Source organism: Mirounga angustirostris, unplaced genomic scaffold (assembly GCF_029215605.1).
Source record: "Mirounga angustirostris isolate CCGP_5_RB_7025 unplaced genomic scaffold, mMirAng1.0.hap1 SCAF_4, whole genome shotgun sequence".
NCBI classification, from domain to species: Eukaryota; Metazoa; Chordata; class Mammalia; order Carnivora; family Phocidae; genus Mirounga; species Mirounga angustirostris.
The window spans coordinates 114,731,009-114,745,410 of record NW_026991712.1 but is presented as its reverse complement, the minus strand read 5'-3'; the positions used below and the strand labels follow the sequence as shown (position 1 = coordinate 114,745,410).

General features: G+C 35.2%; 1 protein-coding gene and 1 pseudogene across 22 annotated transcripts in view; both read right to left on the bottom strand.

Annotated features, from left to right (window-relative positions):
• ZNF644 (zinc finger protein 644) overlaps positions 1-14,402 on the bottom strand; it is a 211,132-nt gene that overhangs the window by 156,655 nt on the left and 40,075 nt on the right. Inside the window, exon 2 of one of the 22 annotated variants that reach the window (XM_064588845.1) lies at positions 6,490-6,632. The exons of the other annotated variants lie outside the window; for them this stretch is intronic. The gene's annotated coding sequence lies outside the window, so the exon portion shown is untranslated. The remainder of the gene's footprint in view (positions 1-6,489; positions 6,633-14,402) is intronic. 22 annotated transcript variants of the gene reach the window in all.
• On the bottom strand, positions 11,499-11,581 carry LOC135364239 (U2 spliceosomal RNA; annotated as a pseudogene).

The following is a 14,402-nucleotide window of genomic DNA, read 5'->3' as shown; positions in this document are numbered from 1 at the left end:
ATCCCCTAAAGTTGGGGACTGCTAGCCAGAGGGTGCCATGCTAACTATGTGTCCCACCCATCTGACCTCTGGAGGGGAGATGGGCTAGAGGCTGGGTCAACTGACACCGGCTAATGATTTAATCAATCCTGCAAATATAATGAAGCTGCCATAAAACCCCAAAAGGATGGGGTTTGGAGAGTTTCCGGATTGGTAAACATAGGGATATGCTCAGAGAGTGGTGCGCCTAGAGAAGACAATGGAAGCTCCACACTTCTTCCCACATGTCTTGCCCTATGACTCTCTTCTGTCTGTCTGTTCCTGAGTTATATCCTTTTATAATAAACTGGAAATCTAGAAAGTATACTGGTTTCCTGAGTTCTGTGAGTTGCTCTAGCAAATTAATCAAACCCAAGGAGGGAGTCATGGGAACCTCTGATTTATGGCCAGTGGGTCTGAAGTACAGGTATCAAGGTAACAACCTGGACTTACAACTGGCATCATAAGTCTAAGGACAGGGCTATGGGAACCTCTAATTGGTAGCCAATTGGTCAGAAGCACAGATGACAACCTGAGCTTACAATTAGCATCTGAAGTCAAGCATAGGAGGAGTCTTGAAGGACTGTAACATTAACCTGTGAAACAGTATCAGAACTTAGCTGAATTGTAGGACAAGAAGTTGGTATGTGGAGAACTGCTTGGTGGTCTGCGGAAACTATCCCTCCACACACTGGAATTGGTCTAGAACCTAAGATACTATTTTACTTTCATGAACTATATTATCAGCAAAATAAATGACTAAATTTTAGTATAAAGTTATATATATAAAATATCAAAGTAGTAAGTGCCATATAGTTCATGGCCAACCCAATTATAATGCACTCAGTCCTAGACTTCATCTCCTAACATTTATCACTATAACCCAGCCATGCTGGCCTCTTTGCTGTTCCTTGACCAGGCCCCACGTACTTTGCATTTAATGTTCTCTGCTTGGAGTTCTTCCTCCAAGTATATGCAGAGATCAGTTCCTTCAGTTCCAATGATGTTAGTTCTTAGACCATCCTAAATAAAACAGCACCCTTAGTCACTCTTTATTCCCCTATTTGGTTTTATTTTTCTTCACAGTACTTATTGATAACCGACGGACAAAGCAGGCTATGATTTATCTATTTTCTCTCCCCCACTACAAAGTAAGCTTGAGGGCAAAGACTAATGTTTTGTTCACTGATGTACCCCTGACATCTAAAAGAGTACCTACTATGACTACCATATGTGTATAGTGTCACAAGCAGAATGAATTTTTAAAAATTCATGCATCTGCTTTCTAACTTGATCTATTGGTTCCTTTCTAATCAGTTCTTCACATCTAGAGGCAGAGTGACCTTTTCAAGCTCACCACTCCTCTATGGAACGCAACATTTTTCTCTCTCACAGGACATAGTCCCAGATCTTTAGCACAGCTGGAAAGGCTTTGCTGGGTCCTGCCTACCTTTCCATCTGGTCTCACAGTTCTCAGGGATTCAACCACTCTGGCCCTCTCTCAAATTCCCCAGTGTGTCCCTTCTCATCACAGGGCCTCTGCACATGTAGTTCCTCTGATCTGGAATCCTCAGCTCTCCTCTCCCCAGCCCTCCATCACATTAATTTAGTTAACCTTAACTCCTAAGCTTCCTTCAGATCACAGTTCTAAATGTCACTTACTCTGGGAAGCCTTCCTCAAACACCCCATGTCAAGTTCCTTTGTCATAGGCTTTTGAAGAACTGTTCCTTTCAGAGCTCTAATGTCTTTAAAATATTTAATTTATATCACTTTTGATTAACGTATTTCTCCCAATGAACCCAAGTTCCAACAGAATAGGAACGTTTTTGTTGTATACACTGTGTTTTGAGCAACTAGAAGGTGCTTGGATACCTAAATGAAGGGACACGGACAAAGCAGGCTCACTATAAGTGAATAATAAAGCCTGCAATCAGTCAATTATGGGAATCAACAAAGCAAACTTTCTTTTTTATTAACTTTAATTGTTTTATCCAGACACGTTGCCTGTTTCTGGGTAACTGCCTCTCCCCAGCCATGTGTGTGCACAAAAGAGAAAACTTATTTAATATTTCTACTAATTGGAATATAAGAGTAACATAAATCTTTACAACATTTGTCATTGTATCATTAGCTTTCAGGTTGCTTTAAATAGCAATAGAACAAACTTTTACTGTTTCTTTATGACAATATCATAAAAAATAAAATGGGTCATAATGAATTTTTAAAATAAATTCATACCATAAATGATATAAAGTAAGACTATAATACCCTCCCAGATCTTTGACATTTTTTTCTAAATACTTTAAAATACCTTCAGATGGCAAAAGTACTTACCACCGTAATTCAAAAGTTACATATTGCACTTGATGTATTACATCTTGTTATTGCACTCTAAGGGTATGGTTAAATGTTTCTTACAAAAAACAATTCCACATAATTTCATGCAACTCAATTCATTCAGTTATATAGAACATTCTGAACTCAGTGTTACAGACTGAATTGTGCTCCCACCCCGCCCCCCCCCCCCAACATATAATGAAGCCCTAACCGCCAATACTAAGATTGTGGCTCTATTTAGAGACAAGGCCTTTAAACAGGTAAATAAAATGAGGCCATTAGGGTAAGCCCCAACCCAATCTGACTGGTGTCCTTAACAGGTGGGATTATGACATACAAAGAGACACCGAGGATGCATGTACACAGAGAAAAGGCCATGTAAGGACAAAGCAAGAAAACGGCCATCTAGAGCCAAGGAGAGAGGCCTTAGGAGAAACCAAACCTGCCTTGGACTTCCAGCTTTCAGAACCATAAGAAAATAAACTTCTGTTGTTCAAGCCAACCCAGTCCATGGTATTTTCTTATGGCAGCCCTAGTAGACTAATACACTCATCTCATACTGATAGGAAGGTTCTAGTCTATTGTAATATATGTGAATGACTAGTAATTATTGCCCTATGAATACACCAAACTAAGGTCACCTCCAGCATGCTTTATGCTAAATGTTGGGACTTAAAAGACAGTATGTGTTTGGGCATATGAGCATATTTGTCTAAGAAAAAATTTGGTCCTGCCTACTTGTATTACTGCACTCTATGCAGCAATGAGATGGATCTCTATTGGAATAGCTATAGACATCAATTTCCTTAATGGTCAGAAGAGAACAACTTAGCTATTATATACCTGAAATAATAAACATGTGGATCTCCTTTGAGCCCATAATATAAAAAACTTCATATTCAAGGTCCTTGCAAATAATCTTAATTAAATAATTTGCTAACTGTTCTTTTCTGTGGCTGAGGAAACTGTGAACTAGTGGTCAAAACCATAACTATGCAAAATTAAGTCTTTTCAAAAAAACACAGATTGCCAGAAGTTCTTCCCTAGGGTTTCTGATTCAAATTTGCTATAGTTTTTCAGTTTCCACAGTTTTTTTTAAGTACCCCCAGACAACTCTAATATGTAGTCAGAATCATCTAAAACAGGTTTCTCAACCATGTCTACAATTGGGGACCTTTTAAAAAATACTGATGCTCAGCTCCCCTCTGAAGAATTTAGGAATGTGGCTCTGGCATTGTTAATTTTAAATATATTTAAAGAGTTAAAAGGGTTCATTATTAAAAGAATACACACACACATACACACACCCACACCAGTAAGATAAACTCCTAGGGAGCTAAATGTGCAGCCATTATTGAAAACCATAGTGCAGGATCCATATGGCTATTACATGTTGTGATTAATGTGATGTATGTGCAACCAAATATTGGTGTATATGAATAATTACTGAAAAATACATTATCACACTCCAGTGAACATATTTTCCTTAGTAGTAAAAACAGAGTAAAGAATACTATATACTACAGTATGGCTTCATTATGAAAGGTATCGGTGAGCCTTCAATTATCTAAGTAGAAAAGGAAATAAAACCATTAACAAAATACAGCAAAAAGAATTCAACAGCACATTAAAAAGTATATACACTATGACCATGGTGGGAGTTATTACTGGAATGCAAGGATAGTTCAACATAAGACAATCAATCAATGTAACATACATTAATAAAATAAAGGATGAAAGGACGAAAACAACTTGACCAGCTCAGTTGATGCAGAAAAAAATTGACATCAACATTGTTTCATGATAAAAACACTCAACAAACTAGGAATAGAAGTAAACCACCTCAACATAATAAAGGCAATATATGGAAAGCCCACAATTTACATTGCACTCAAGGGCAAAAGACAGAAACCTTCCCTCAAAGATCAGAAACAAGACAAGGATGCCCATTTTTACTGTAGTACTGGAATTCCTCCACAGAGCAACTAGGCAAGACACAGAAATAAAAGGCATTCAATTTGGAAAGGAAGAAATAGTTATCTTTGTGGATGACATGATCTTATAGGTAGAAAATTCTGAAGATTCCACAAAAACAACACTGTCAGAAATAAATGAATTCAGCAAAATTACAGCATACAAAAATCAACACACACCCTATCTTACATCACTTACAAAAATTAACTCAAAATGGATTAAAGACTTAACTGTAAGACCTGAAACCATGAAACCCCTAGAAGTAAAACATGCTATTAACATAGGTATTGGCAATGACTTTTTGTTTTTTTGGGGTGTTTTTTTGTTTGTTTTTTTTTTAAAGATTTTATTTATTTGACACAGAGAGAGACAGGCAGGCAGAGGGAGAGGGAGAAGCAGGCTCCCCGCTGAGCAGAGAGCCCGACTCGGGGCTCAATCCCAGGACCCTGGGATCCTGACCTGAGCCAAAGGCAGACGCTTAACAACTGAGCCACCCAGGCACCCTGGCAATGACTTTTTGGATAAGACATTTTAAGAACAAGCAACAAAATAAAAAACAAGTGGGACTACAACAAACTAAAAAATTTCTGCAAGGCAAAAGAAATAACAAAGTGAAAAGACAGCCTACAGAATGGGGAAAAATATTTCCAGACCATATATCTAATAAGGGGTTAATACCTCAAATATATAAAGAATCCACACAACTCCATAGCTAAAAATCAAATAACCCAATTAAAAATGGGCATTGAATCTGAATAGACATTTTTTCAAAGAAAACATATAAATGGCCAACAGGTACATGAAAAGATACTCAATATCACTAGTGATTAGGGAAATGCAAATCAAAACCACAATGAGGTATATCACCTTATGCCTGTTAGAATGGCCATGATCAAATGCTGATAAAGACACAGAGAAAAGGAACCCTTGTGCACTGCTGGTGGGAATGACCTGGTTTAGCCACTATGAAAAACAGTATGGAGGTTCCTCAAAAAATAGAACTACCCTATGATCCAGCAATTCCACTTCTGGGTATTTATCCAAAGAAAGCAAAACCACTAACTTGAAAAGATATCTGCCATCCTATGTTCAAAGCAGATTATTTACGAACAGCTAAAATATGGAAACTACCTAAGTGTCCATCAATGGATGAATAAAGAAATTGTGGTAAATATATACAATAGAATATTCTTTACCCATAAAAAATGAGGAAACCTTGACACTTACAACAACCTAAATGGACCTTAAAGGCATTATGCTAAGTGAAATAAGTCAGAGAAAGACACATAATGTATGACCTCAACTACATGTGGAATCTAAAAGGAAAACAACAGCAACAACAACAACAAATTCACAAAGAGATCAGATTTATGGTTACCAGAGGTGGGGTGGTAGTGAGAGGGGGAAACTGGAGAAAAGCGGCCAAAAAGTACAACTTCCAGTTACAAGACAATTAAGTACTAGAGATGTACTGTACAACATGATGACTACAGTTAACACTGCTATAGGATATACAGGAAAGTTAAGAGTGTAAATCCTAAGAGTTCTCATCACAAGGAAAAAAAATTTTTTCTTTTTTTGCTTTTTCTATTTTAATCTACGTGATGATGGATGCTAACTAAACTAATGGCAGTAATCATTTCACAATGCAGCCAATCCTTGAACAACACAGGTTTGAACTGTGTGGGTCCAGTTTTAAGCAGTTATTTCACAGTACAGTACTGTAAATGTATTTTCTCTTCCTTACGAATTTCCTAATAACATTTTTTCTCTAGCTATTTTATTTTAAGAACAGTATCTAACACGCATCAAACAAAGTATGTGTTAATCAACTCTTCATGTTATTGGTAAGTCTTCTGATCAACAGTTGGCTATTAGTAGTTAAGTTGCTGGGGAGTCAAAAATTATACATGGATTTTCTACTGCAGGGGGTCAACACCCCTAACCCCCATATCATTCAAGGATCTATTGGATGTGAAAGTCAAACTATTACACTGTACACTTTAAACTTAGATAGTGATGTATGTGAATTAGATCTCAATAAAACTAGGAAAAAATTTTAAAATAACAATAGAGGGAAAAAAATCAACATGCAAAGGTCAATGGCATTTCCATAAATAGACAATGGCCATCCTGAAAAAACATTAAGAAAATGATACCATTTACAAAAGCATCAAAAAGAATATAATATTGGGGCTCCTCAGTGGCACAGTCAGTTAAGTGTCCAACTCTTGATTTCAGCTCAGGTCTCGATCTCAGGGTCATGAGTCCAAGCCCAGAATTGGGCTCCATGCGGGGGAGCCTATTTAAAAATTAATTAATTAATTAATATTTTTGAAGTTAATATTTAGGAATAAACTTAACCAAAGAGGCTAAAGACTTGTATACTGAAAACATTGCCAAAAGAAATTAAAGATGACAAAAACAAATGAAAAGACATCCAGTGTTCATGGATTAGGAGACTTAATAACATTAAAATGTTAATAGTACTCAAAGTAGATTTAATGCAATCCTTATGAATATCCCAGTAGCATTTTTGCAGACATAGGAAATTTCATTCTAAAACTTACATGGAATTTCAAAGGACCCTAAATAGCCAAAACAATCTTGAAAATGAAAAACAAAGTTACAGATCTCACATTTCCTGATTTTAAAACTTACCATAAAGCTATTAAACAGTGTGGTAGTGGCATAAAGACAAACGTACTGATGAATGGACTGTAATAGATAGCCCAGAAATATACTCTCATATATAAGGTCAAACGATTCTTGACAAGGATGCCAAGAACATTCAAAATACAGAGACAGTCTTCCCAACAAATGATGCTGAGAAACCCAAATAAACATGCAAAAGAATGAAATTGGACTCTTACTTTCAAATGTTGAATCCACTTCACATATACGGGATAAATCCCACCTGTTTATAGTGTATAATTGTTTTTATACATTGTTTGGTTCAATTTGCCAATATTTTATTGAGAATATTTTGCATCTAAGTTCATCAGAGACGTTAGTCTGTAGTTTTCTCGTTTTTGTACTATCTCTATCTAGTTTTGATATCAGTGTAGTATTAGCTTCATAAAATGAAATGGAAATGTTCTCTCTTCCATTTTCTGGAAAGGATTAGATAGAATTGGTGTTAATTCTTCTTAAAATTGTTTAAAATAATTCTCCAGCTTGAAATTTTCCAGTGAAACTTCAATCCTGGAAAAGTTTCCCATGAAACTTTCCATCTTGGCCTAGAGATTTGTTTTTTTGGGGAGTTTCACAATTCTAAATTCAATGCCTTTAACAGTTACTGGGCTATTAAATATAAATTTCATATTGAGTGAGTTGTGGTTGGTTGTGTTTTTCAAGATACTGGGCCACTTCATCCAAATTGTTAAATTTTGTCTGTAAGTTGTTCATAGTAAGCTCTTATTGTCCTCACAATGTCTATAAGGGTCTATAGTGATACCCCATTACATTATTAAATTGGTAATTTTTATCCACTTTCTTTTTGTCAGTCCTTCTAGTTCATCAATTTTATCGATTTTTCGTATAAGTAGCTTTTTGTTTCAGTGATTTTTTTTCTTTTTAATTTCCTTTATATCTACTCTTAAATTTATTATTTTCTTTTTCTGCTTGCTTTGGGTTTATTTTGCTTTTCATTTTCTATTATATGAACACTTTCTCTTTTCAAATGTAACATTTAATGCTGTAAATTTCTCAGCACTGCTTTAGCTGTATTCCACATATTTTGATATATTTTCATTTTCATTAAGTTCTTTTTTTATTTTGAGAATTTTTAGCCATGGATTATTTAGAAGCGTGTTAGTTTTCAGTCGACAGATTTTCCTGTTATTGATCTCTAATTTGATTCCATTATGGTCAGAGAATATACTCTGTATAAGAACCATTCTTTTAAATTTGTTCAGGTTTGTTCTACTGTTGAAGATGTCATCTATTTTCATGAGTATTTCATGGGCACTTGAATAAGATATGTATTCCATGTTGCTAGGTGGGATGTTCTATATAGGTCATTTTTTTTTTTTTTAAGATTTATTTACTTATTTGACAGAGAGATAGATAGAGCCAAAGAGCACAAGCGGAGGGAATGGCAGAGGGAGAGGGAGAAGCAGGCTCTGCACTGAGCAGGGAGCCCAACACGGGGCTTGATCCCAAGACCCTGGGATCATGACCTGAGCTGAAGGCAGATGCTTAACTATCTGAGCCACCTAGGTGCCCCTATTTAGGTCATTTAGATCCTGTTGGTTTACTGTGTTCAGATTTTTATATTCTTGCTGATTTTATGCCTAATGGTTGTATCAGTTGTTGAGAGGAGAGTATTAAAGTCTTCAATTTTAATTGTGGATTCATCTTTTCCTTTTTCAGCTTTATCAGTTTTTTGTGTTTTTTTAGTGTAGATTATGGCTCTATTGTTTGGTACCTACACATTTAGGTTCATTACATCTTCCTGGTAGACTGATGCTTTTATCATTATTTAATCTCCTCTTGGTCCCTGGTAATTTTCTTTGTTCTAAAGTCTACTTTACCAGAATTTAATGTAATCATTCTTGCTTCTTTTTTAGGTTAATGTTTGTATGGTATAGTCTTTAATATCTTTTTCAGCCCATGTAAATTTGTTGTAAGCTACATATAGTTATGGTTGTGTGTCTTTTATCCACTCTGTCATTTTCTTTGATTGATATATTTATACCATTTACATTTAAAGTAATTTCCAACCTGCAGATTAAATGTTCCTACTCACCTGTGGCAGGTATGACTGTGTTAGAAGAGCCACTTGAAAACCACAAGAATAATGACTCAATATAAAGAACATCAATGAAGAGATAAAAAAGAAATCAAACAAAAATTTATAAAATTTATAAATTTATAAAACAGAAACAAATTCTGAAGATGAACAATAATTAAAATGAAAAATGCACTAGTGAATCTCAAAAGATTTGAGCAAGCAGAATAGATCATCAGTGGACATGAAAGTAGGTCAACTGAAATTACAATCTGAGAAGTAGAAAGAAAAAAGAACGAAGGAAAATGCACAGAGCCTAAGAGATCTGTGGACACCATCAAGTGTAACAACCTATTTATAATGAGAGACAAAGGAGAGAAAGAGGTAAAAAATATTTCAAAAAATAATGACAATAAATATCCAAAATTTGATAAAAGACATGAAACTAAACAGCCAACAAACTCAACAAACTCCAAGTAGGAAAACTCCAAATAGATCCAGACTATCACATTAATCTAAAATGGTCAAAACCCAAACACAAAGAATGAATAATAAAAGCAGCAGGAGAGAAGCAATTAGTCACATACATCGGGCCCTAAGAAGATAAAAAGCTTATTTCTCATCAAATACCATAGAGGCTACAATTTTTAACCAAAATTTCTATACCCAGCAAAATTATCCTTCAAAAAAAAGGGGGGGATTAAGACAGTCTCAGAAAAGCAGAAGCTGAAGAGAGTGAACCACTAGTAGAACTGCCCCACAAGAAATGTTAAAGGGAGTCCTTCAGGCTACAATGAAAGAACACACCAAATGGTAATTCAAAGCTATGAAAAGAAATAAAGAACAATAAAGACAACTACATGGGTAAACATAAAAGCCACTACTACTGTATAAAGTAACTTGGGACAGTAACACAAAACAGAAGAGGGATGGAGCTGTATAGAAAAGTCTTTACACTATTGATACAAAGCTGGTATTAATTCAAACTAGATTATTATAATTGTAAAATGTTAACTGTAATTGCCAAGGTAAACACAATAACTAAAAAATAGACATAAAAGGAAATAAGGAAGTCAAAATGATGCACAACACAAAGCTCAATTAACACACCCAAAAAAGCAGTAATAGATAGAACAACCACACAAATTTTGAATAAGGAAATAGAGAATCTGAATAACACTACAAACCAAGTGGACCTAACATATAAAGAATAATCTACCCAACAACAGCAGAATATACTTTCTTTTCAAAGTACACACGGAACATTTTTTAGGATAGACCACATGTTAGGCCACAAAACAAGCCATAAAAATTCAAGACTGAAATGATACAAATACCTTTTCTGACCACAATGGAATGAAACTAGAAATCAACAGCACAAAGAAAACTGGAAATCCACAAATCTGTGAAAATTTAACAACATTCTTAAACAGCCAAAGGGTCAAAACAAAGAAAAAAAGGGAAATTAGAAAATACCTTGAGACAAATGAAAATGAAAACACAACATACCAAAACCTGAGGGATACAATGAAAGCAATGCTAACAGGGAACTGTACAATTGTAAATACTTAGATTAAAAAAGAAAAAAGATCTTAAATCAACAACCTAACTTTACAACTCTAGAAATTAGAAAAGGAAAACATTAACCCAAAGCTAGAAGAAGGAAATAATAAAGATTAGAGCAGAGATAAATGGCATAGAGAACACAAAAACAATAGAAAAAAACAACCACAACAATGAAACAAAGAGTTGGCTTTATGAAAAGATCAACAAAATTGACAAGTCCTCTGCTAGGGATTAAGAAAAAAGGAAGAAGATTCAATTAAATCAGAAATAAAAGGGGATGTATAAACAATGTCACAGAAATAAAGAGGATTATAAAAAAATACTATGAAAACTGTACACCAAAAAATTGGATAACCAAAAAGAAATGGATAAACTCCTAGGAACATGCACCCTACAAAGACTGAATCATGAGGCAATAAAAAATTGTGAACAGACCTTTAACTAGTAAGGAGACTGCAACAGTAATCAAACCCCATTCCCCCCAAAAGGAAAGTCCACGATTAAATGGCTTTGCTGGAGAGTTCTACCAAATATTTAGAGAATTAACACCAATTCTCTCGAAACTCTTCCCAAAAAATTGAAGAGGAGGAAACATTTCCAAGCTCATTAAATGAGGCCAGCATTACCCTGGTACCAAAGTTAGACAAAGACACAAGAAAACTAGTCTAGACCAGTATCTTTGTTCTGAATATTGATACCAAAAAATTCTGAACTAAAAGCAAACTGATTTCAACAGCACATTGAAAGGATTATTACACCATAGTAGGAGGGATTTATTACTGGAATGCAAAGATGATTGAACATTTGAAAATCAATCAGTGTAATATACCACACATTAACAGAATGAACAAACACAACATAAATCATCTCAATTGATGCAGAAAAAAACATTTAACAAAATGTGACACCATTTCATGATACACTTGATCTTAGCCAAAAGGCCGAGAAGCGATTCACCATTTCATGATAAATAAAACTCTCAATAAACTAGGAATAGAAGAAATCTACCTCAACATAACGAAGTCCATTTACAAAAAAACACATAGCTAAACTCATACTCAGTGGTTAAATGCTGAAAGCTTTTCCTCTAACACCAAGAATAAGACAAGGTCGTCTGCTCTTGCTACTCCTATCAAACACAGTACTGGAAAACCTAGCCAGAGCAGTCAGGCAAGAAAAAAAATAAAAGCATTCAAATTGGAAAGGAAAAAATAAAATTATCTTTCTTCATAGACAACATGACCTTATGTAGAAAACCCCAAAATACCACCAAAAAACTGTTATAATAAACAAATCCAACCAATGTAGGACATAAAATTAACACACAAAATTCCGTTGTGTCTATACATTAACAATAAACAACCTCAAAAAAAAAATTAACAATCTCATTTACAAAAGCATCAAAAAGAATAAAAAACTTTGGAATAAATTTAACCAAGGAGATGAAAGACTTGCGCACTGAAGACCACAATACAATGCTGAAAAAAGTTAAAGAAAACACAAACGGAAAAATATCCAGTCTTCAAGTATTGGGAGACTTAATATTAAGATGTCCATATTATCCAAAGCAATTAACAGAGTCAACATAATCACTATCAAGTTCCCAGTGGCATTTTTTTTTTTTGCAGAAGTAGATAAATTCACCCTAAAATTCAAATATCAAGAGATCTCAAGGCAAAGTAATTTTGAAAAAGAACAAAGTTGCATGTCTCATATTTCTTAATTTAAAAGTAAATTTACAATGCTACAGTAATCAAAACACTCTGATAATGGCATAAAGACAAACAGACCAAAGGTCAGAAGACAGACCCTGGAAATACACTCACAAAATGGTCAAATGATCTCTTGCCAAGGATGCCAAGACTACTCAATGAAAAATGAATAGTCTCTTCAACAAATGGTGCTGGGGAAACAGGATAAACACATACAAAAGGATGAAGTTGGATCCTTCTTTTACACCATAAATAAAACTTAACTCAAAATGAATCAAAGACCTAAACATAAGACCTGAAACGATAAAACTCCTAGGATTTCTCCTACAGAGAAATGGGAGAAAATATCACCAAACTGTAGATCTGATAAGGAATTAATGTCTAGAATATATTAAAAATTCTTACAAAACAAAAACCCCCCAAACAACCCAATTAAAATATGGACTTGAATAGATGTTTCTCTAAATATGATCTACAAATGGCCAACAAACATGAAAAAATGCCCAACATCACTAGAGAAATGTAAATCGAAACCATGAGGTATCACTGCACATCCACCAGGATGGCTGTGTTTTCAAAATAACAGAAAATGACAAATGTTGGCGAAGGTGTGTGCACTGTTGGTAGGATTGTAAAGTGGTGCAAAAACAGTATGGATATTCCTGGAAAACTTAGAAATAGAACTATCATATGATCCAGCAATAACACTTTGAGGTATATATTCAAAAAAATTTAGCGTCTTGAAGAATATTTGCACACCCGCGTTCATAACAGCACTGTTCACAATAGTGAAGAGATGGAAGCAACCCAAACATCTACTGATGGATGAATCAATAAAGGAAATGTGGTATATGAACACAATGAAATATTATACAGACTTAAACAGGAAAAAAAATCCTGTCACATGCTACCAAATGGATGAACCTTAAGGACATTACACTAAGTGAAATAAGGCAGTCACAAAAAGACAAATACTGTATGATTGATTCCATCTATAGGAGTCATCTAAAGTAGTCAAATTCATGAAAATAGAAAGTAGAATGTGGTCACCTAAGGCTGGAAGGAGGGGTAAAAAGGGAATTTGTTGTTTAATGGGTATAGAGTCTCAGATTTGCAAGATGAAAAAGGTCTGGATATCTGTTTCATAACAGTATGAATATACTTAATACTACTGAACCATACACTTAAAAATGATTAAGATGCACACAGTAGCACTATTCAAAATAGCCTAAAGGTGTAAGCAACCCAAATGTCCATCCGCAGATGAATAGGTAGAGAATCTATAGCAGAGCCATACAATAAAATATTATTCAGGCACAAAAAGAAATGAACTACCAGGGTGCTTGGGTGGCTCAGTTGGTTAAGTGTCCGACTCTTGGTTTTGGCTCAGGTCATGATCTCATGGGGCCTGAGATGGAGCCCCGGGTAGGGCTCCCAGCTCAGCAGGGAGTCTGTTTGAAGATTCTCTTCCGCTGCCCCTCCCCCCACCACTCATGAACGTACTCTCTCTAAAACAAACAAATCTTAAAAAAAAGAGAGAGAGAAAGAGAAAGAAAGAAAGAAAACGAAAGAAAGAACCCACATCCTGCAACATGGATGAACCTCAAAAATGTTATGCTTCATCTGGCTGGCTCAGTAGATAGAGCGTGCAGCTCTTGATCTCAGGGTCTTGAGTTCAAGCCCTATGTTGGAGTAGAGCTTACTGAAAAAATAAAAATAAAAAAAATTATTATTGGGACACCCACAGAAGGAGAAAGTAGCTCAGTTTGTTAAGCATCTAAAACGTCCACTCAGGTCATGATCTCAGGGTCCTGGGATCGAGCCCCACATCAGGCTCTCCACTCAGCAGGGAATAATCTTCTCCCTCTCCCTCTGCCCCTTAGCCCACCTGTGCTTGCTCGTGTGCTCTCTAATAAATAAATAAAATATTTTTTAAAAAGCCAATGTTATGCTAAGTGAAAGAAGCTGGACAAAAAGGTTACATACTATATAATCCCTTTTATATGAAATATCCAGGACAGGCAAGGTCATAGAGATAAAAAGCACATTAGTGGTTTCCAGG